This window comes from Echinops telfairi, unplaced genomic scaffold, assembly GCF_000313985.2.
Source record: "Echinops telfairi isolate 266 unplaced genomic scaffold, ASM31398v2 ScPeMD7_5592;HRSCAF=6446, whole genome shotgun sequence".
In the NCBI taxonomy this organism is placed as follows: Eukaryota; Metazoa; Chordata; class Mammalia; order Afrosoricida; family Tenrecidae; genus Echinops; species Echinops telfairi.
The window spans coordinates 2,352,226-2,359,040 of record NW_022109491.1 but is presented as its reverse complement, the minus strand read 5'-3'; the positions used below and the strand labels follow the sequence as shown (position 1 = coordinate 2,359,040).

General features: G+C 39.7%; 1 non-coding gene across 1 annotated transcript; it reads left to right on the top strand.

Moving 5' to 3' along the window:
• The first annotated feature begins 1,246 nt into the window (after positions 1–1,246).
• On the top strand, positions 1,247–1,408 carry LOC115871406. The gene has a single exon (XR_004047281.1). It is a non-coding gene; the product is annotated as a U1 spliceosomal RNA (small nuclear RNA).
• Positions 1,409–6,815: the final 5,407 nt, after the last annotated feature.

Genomic DNA, 6,815 nt, shown 5'->3' with positions numbered 1-6,815 from the left:
CTGTGGGCAGGCAGCCTCCAAGGTGTCCATCGATGATCCCTTTTGCTGATGTCCAGTGCCTTCCAGGAGATTCTGGTTCATAGCAACCTTAAGTACATCATGATATAACACATGATAATAGAGATCCCCAAATCCATTCTTTCAATCCATCGCCTTGGAAGTCTTCCTCTTTTTTGGATGACTCTACTTCACTAAGCATGTCTTTCTCCAGCACTGGCTCTTCCTGATCACATTCCTAAAGCAAACAAGACATAGTCTGGCTATTTTGCTTCTAAGGAGCATCCTAGCTGTACTTCCTCCAAGAGAAACATGTCCATTCTCCCAGGAATCCAATCAACCTTGTGGCCTCATAGAGTTCCATTCCAAATGATATTGAAGGTATAGGCAAAAAAGCAAGAGTCCAAGAATGGATGGAATCCCAACTGAAATTGTTCAACCAACAGATATAGTGCTAAAGGTACTCATTGTCTAATGTTAAGGAATTTGGAAGACAGCTACCTGGCCATCCAATATATATATATGCCCATTTTTAAATGAAAGCAAAAATTATCAAACAGTATCGTTAATATCACATGTAAGTAAACTTTTGCTGAAGATGTTTTTTTAAAATGTTTCAGGACTCCATTGATAAGGAATGACTAAAAATGCAAGTCTGTTTCAGAAGAGGAACAAAGGATATAATTGCTGATGTCATATGGATTTTGGTTAAAAGCAGAGAATACCAGAAACATATTTACCTGTGTTTCATTGACTATCCCAAAGCATTCTACTGTGTGGGTCATAGTAAATTTTGGATTATATTGCAAAGAATAAGAATTCTAAAACATTCAATTGTATATATATGTATATAGACCAAGAGGCAATTATTCATACATAACAAGGGGATACTTTGTGGTTTATAATCAGGAATGTTAGATATCAGAGCTATATCCTTTCACCATACTTATTCAATCTGTCTGCTGAGTACATAACGTGAAAAACTGGTCTATGTGAAGAAGATGGGTTTGTGGATTGGGGGAAGGCTCATTGGCAGTCTTCAATATGCAGATGACACAAAAGCCTTTGCTAAAAGCAAAGCGGACTTAAAGAGCTTACTGGTAAAGATCAGATAGTAGTTTTCAACACACGTCAACACCCAGGGGAACGAATCTTCATGTAAGGATTCATTGGCAACATCGGGATAAAGACAGAAAAGCTTGATGTTTTCAAGGATTTACTTTTACTTGTATCTTCAATCAACACTTATATACTTACCTGGCAGGGGAGATACCATGATCACGAAGGTAGTTTTCCCAGGGTGAGGCTTATCCATTGCACTCTGGATGTGCGGACCCCTGCGGTTTCCCCAAATGTGGGAAACTCAACTGCATAATTTGTGGTATTGGGGGACTGCATTTGCACTCTCCCCTTATTAAGAAGATAATTAAAAACAAACAAAATAAGAAAAAATACACAGAAGCAGTAGTCAAGATATCAAATGACATATTGTATTGGGCAAATGTGGTATGGAAGATCTCTTTAAAGTGTTTTAAAAATCACTTTGAAACTTAAGTGCGCCTGACTTAAACCATGGTGTTTTAAATTTCATATGTATATTGTGAAAAGTGACAATGGCTAAGTAAGACTCGAGAAGAATTTATGTTTTGAAACATGGTGTTGTTGAAAAATATTAAATATACCATGAGCTGCCAGAAGAATGAGTAAATCTGCATTGGAAGAAATGCAGCCAGAATAATCCTTGGCATAGAGGAGAGTGCGATTTCATGTCATATACTCTATACACATGAAGAGGGGTCCATCCCTGGACAAGTGAGTACATAAGGCTTGACAAAGCAGAGGGGCGGCGGCATGACAGAGGAAGACCCTCAATGAAATGAATCAACACAACAATGGACTAAACATAGACACCACTGTGGGCGTGGTGCAGGTCAGGACAGCATTTTGTTCATTGTCCAGAGGGCAGCTCAGGGTTAGAATCCATTCGATGGCACCTAACAATAACAACCTGGTCCCCTTCAGGAAGCACGGTTGACAAAGTGGTTCAAGTGTTCAGCTGTTAACTAATAGACTGCCACTTAGAACCCAGCAGGTATTCCATGAAAGATTACAGTCTTGAAAACTCTATGAGGCAGCTCTTCTCTGTGTTTTTAGCTTTTGTTTTGTTATAGTCCTAATCCCACACCAAATAGACTGAGCTGAAGAAGCAATAGTGTGATTTACCAGACTAAATCATGCAAGAATTTTTACCTATCCTTTCTAGAGGAAGATCATTTTTGTGTTGTTATGAGAACACATCACAAGTCCTACAGAGAATTCCATGTGGTGAGGCCGCCTGCCAATAACCATGCTAACATGCCAGGCATGAGTAAGGCTCATGAGAAGTGGATCCTCCAAACCTAGCAACCCTTCAGGTGACTGCAGATGCAAGCATTTCCCTGAGTGTAATGACTTCAAAGCCCTAAGACATAGCCATCCAGCCAAGCCCTTCATGGATTTCTGGCCAATAGAAAATCTGTGACAATAAATATTTGTTGGATAAAGTCAGGAAGTTTGCAGTAATTCGCCATGCAATATTGGTGTTGATGTGTTGCTGCCTTCCATCAAATCAGCTCCAACCCATAGGGACATTATCTAAAACAAAATGAAATCTTGCTTGTTTGCACCATCCTCACAATAGTTGCTATATTTTTTTGCATGAGTCAATTGTTGAAATAAATGGTGTCAACCCAACTCATTGAAGGACTTACTTTTTGCTGACTTTCTACCAAGCATGATGTTCTTTTCCAGGGATTAGTCTCTCCTGATGAATGTCCAAAATATGTGAGACGAAGCCTTGCCATCCTTGCTTGTAAGGAGCATTCTGGTTGTACATCTTCCAAGACAGATTTATTTGTTCTTTTGCCAGTCCGTGGTATATTCAATCTTCTTGCCTGCACTATAATTCATGTGCATCAATGCTTTGTTGTCTTCCTAATGCACTGTTTAATTTTTCCATGCATATGAAGGGATTGAAAGAACCATGGCTTGGGTGAGGCACACTTTAATACTCAAAGTAACATCTTTGATTTTTAGCACTTTAAAAAGTCCCTTTGCAGCAGATTTTCACTGTGAAACACTAGATAAGAATTATACCGATAAAACTCTTGAAAGCTGGCCTCTGGGAGATTTTCTCAGGTGAATACCTATGTTCAAAATTGCATCCATCCAGTAATTCAGTTTGCTTGCAAAAATGTGCCTTTACCATTGTTACAGATACAATTCCAAAAGATTTTTTTCCCTTTCATTTTCCTAACGTGAACAGAGAATGCTAGGACTAATACTCACCTTGAATACCAACTAGGGTAGGCTGCATTTTAGAGTGGTAAATATTTCATCAAATAGATGTTAAGGTTGAATTACTCCATTGGTGTGATGGTTAAACGCTGCGCTGATAACCAACGGTTTGGTGAATTGAGCCCACCATCTCCTCCTTCGGGAAAAGACCTGGGTATCTATGCTACTCCAGTACAGAGTATAGCTTTGCAGATCCACTGAGGCAGTTCTACTGTGTTCTATCAGATCACTCTGAATCAGAATTGACTTGACCATGATAGACTTCAGAAACAAACTCATTGGCATTGAAGGAGTGCTAGCAGTATGCTGGGTTACACACTGAACTGCCACCCACAAGGTCAGTCTTCTAGCGCATCAGCTGCTCCGTGGGCAAACATGAGGATATCTACTCCTGTGAAGCTTTACGGTCTAAGGAACCCAAGTGGCAGTTTAACACTGCCCTGTAGGGTTGCCATGATCATGACCGTGATGTTTTCCACTTAGGTAACTGTGTGATCTTTGGAAAGTTGTTTAACTGCTCAATGGTCTTTAAGTCTGACAAATTGGGTTAATATGTATACAGAATGTGGTTGTTGTGACTACGACATGAGGTAGCTTACATAAAATAAATAATATAAGGTCTGGCTTAAACGAATTGCTCACAACTGCTAACATATCAATGCCTTTTAAATAGGAAGTTACAAGTGAAAGCACCACTTGTCTCTCTCTCATTGATGTACAACCAGGTACTCGTGTGTTCTTATTTGCTTGGTTCCTGTTCCCAAATCTGGAAGCAGAGCATTTAACCAAGGCTTCGTCCTAGCAGTCCTAGGGCAGGCTGATCATACATCACTTTGGTCTATCACCACTGGCTTCTTTAATCATTTTAAAGGTAGTTCTGACTTGACCATATTCTTTCTTAACTATCTTAAGCAAATTAATTAGCTTTGTGGGGCCCCTGATGCTTTTAATTCATGGTCTATAAAGCCTCAGACCTAATTGAACTTTTTAATATTGTATCTTTACTACCTGATATGTGTCTTTAAATTATAAGTATGGTGAGAATCAATGCTTGTTGGAAAGCTACAGATATGGAGAAACATTAACCTCCCCCCTCCCCCCCACCAAAATCCAAAGTAATCAAAATCTGTATTAAAACAAGTATGACTTTATATCAATTTTGCTATGAAATGTTTAAAAAATCAGGAGCTAATGGAGGGGTCTCCTGTTTCTAGTGGACATTGAATAAATATGATCCTAAAGCAGAATCATTTATCTAGGAGCCAATCAGAAAATATTTATTAATTGAAATATATGAACAAGACATACAATCTTCATTACCGTAAAGACCTAACACTTCAAACCCAGGATAGCTGTAATTAAAAAGGGAAAATAAATGTGGAGGAGCTAGAACCCTTATACATGGCTGGGGGATGAGGCATGTACAGCCATATCTTGGCAGTTCTTTGGCAGGTTACAGGTAGAATTAGCCAAGAGAAGTGAAAACATACCTCTGTATACATTTAGACGGCCTTATTTATAAGCGTCAAAGTGGAAACAAGTTGACTGTTCATGACTCATGAATGCTAGAATAGGAAGTGGAGCCTGTCCATACAAGGACATGTTCTTAGGTGTCAGCAAGTCGGTTCCAACTCACAGTGACTCTACATAAAACAGCAAAACAAACAACAAACAAACAAACAAACCCACTGCCTGGTCCTGCACCAGCCTAACACTTGTTCTTATACTTCTGCCCTGTGTCAATCCAGCTTGCCCAGGGCCTTTCTCTCTTTCACTGTCCCTCTGCTTTGTCAAACATGATGTCCTTTTCCATGACTGGTCTCTCTTGACAACAGGCGTCAAGTACATGAGATAACGTTTGACCATTCTTGCCTCTACAGAGCTTTCCAACAGTACTTCTTTTAACAGTGCCTGGAACATTCAGTATTCCTCACCACACCATAATTCACACATAGCCATTCTTCTTCCATCTTCCTTATTCAATGTTAGTTGTCAATAAAAAGGAATAGGATTCTGATGCATGCTACAACATGGATGGAATGTAAAGTCATCATGCTGAGTGAAAGGAGTCAGTCACAAAACACATATTGGATAATTCCATTTATATGGTATATCTGGAATGACAAATATTACAGAAAAAATTCAATTGGACAAACAGCTTGATAACTTAGTGGATGGCATGGTGGGTTGCTAACCACATGGTCAGCAGTTCGAACCCAACAGCCATCTCTTGGTAGAAAGATGAAGTATTGTGCTTCTCTTAACAATTACAGCATCAGAAACCCACAAGGCCAGTTCTACTTAGTATAATGAGATGCTATAAGTAAGCAGTGACCTGATGGTGGTGAATTTTATTATTTTTAATTTTAAAAAATCATTTTATTGGGAGCTCTTATAGGCCTCATAACCTCCCATACTTCGTGGTTTTTGAACTATAAAATTCACAGCTTGAATTTGAATCACCTTGGTGGAGACTGGAGAGAAAGTAGGAACTTGATAGCTAATAGGTATGGGGCTTCTTGGAGGGGTGAGCAGATGTTTTAGGATTAGATTGTGGGAACATTTACACAATTCTGTGAACTTCTGAAAATGCATTCAGTTGTACATTTTAAATAAATGAGCGGTGTGTATATAGGTTATATCTAATTAAAGCTGCTAAATTGAAAATAAAGAAGGGAATTGCACAGTAATGTTAAGCGCCAACTTAAGAGGCTTCCACTTGCCAAACATGGAATTAGTTGAGTATCAATATGAGTCAAACAATATTTTGACATACGTGTTTAATATCCACAAATTCATAACGATACTCGAAAGACCCCATTGGTTTGCCTTAATGCACATTTGGGAGTGTTAAGGATTGAATTGTTGCTGTTAGGACCATCCAGATGGTGGTGAGACAAAGCGACCCCACATAGGACATAACGACGCACTGCCTGGTCTTGCCCTCCCCTCCCCGGGGGTAGCTTTGAGCCCCTTATTGTGGGCGCAGCCCATGTCCATCCATCGCGTTGAAGGTCTTCCTCTGCCCCTTGGCTTTGCCAAGCATGAGATGCTTTTCCAGGGACTCTCCTGATAACAGGTCCAAAGTACAGGGGACACGTTTGAATTTATGTCCCTCTGGAGGAGCAGTGGTTCTGCTGCTAACCATCAGATCAGCAGTTCGAAAGCACCAGTGAGTCTGAGGAAGAAAGATGAGGCTCCCCACCCCAAGAAGAGTTGCACGCGTGGACAGCCACAGGGGCATTTCCACTTCGTCCTTCAGGGTCACTGTGAGTTGGCATCGACTCAGAATCAACTGACTGGTAGTAAGTTTGATACAACAAATGGAAATTCAAACCTTCTAAAACCCACAATGGGTCTGTCAAAATCCAGACTCCTAATAAAAATTAAAATATTCCAGACTTATTATAAGATGGCACAACTTTGCTACTTATGCACAATAACTCTTAAAAGAAAAGTTGATTTTTTTTCTTTTGCTTGTC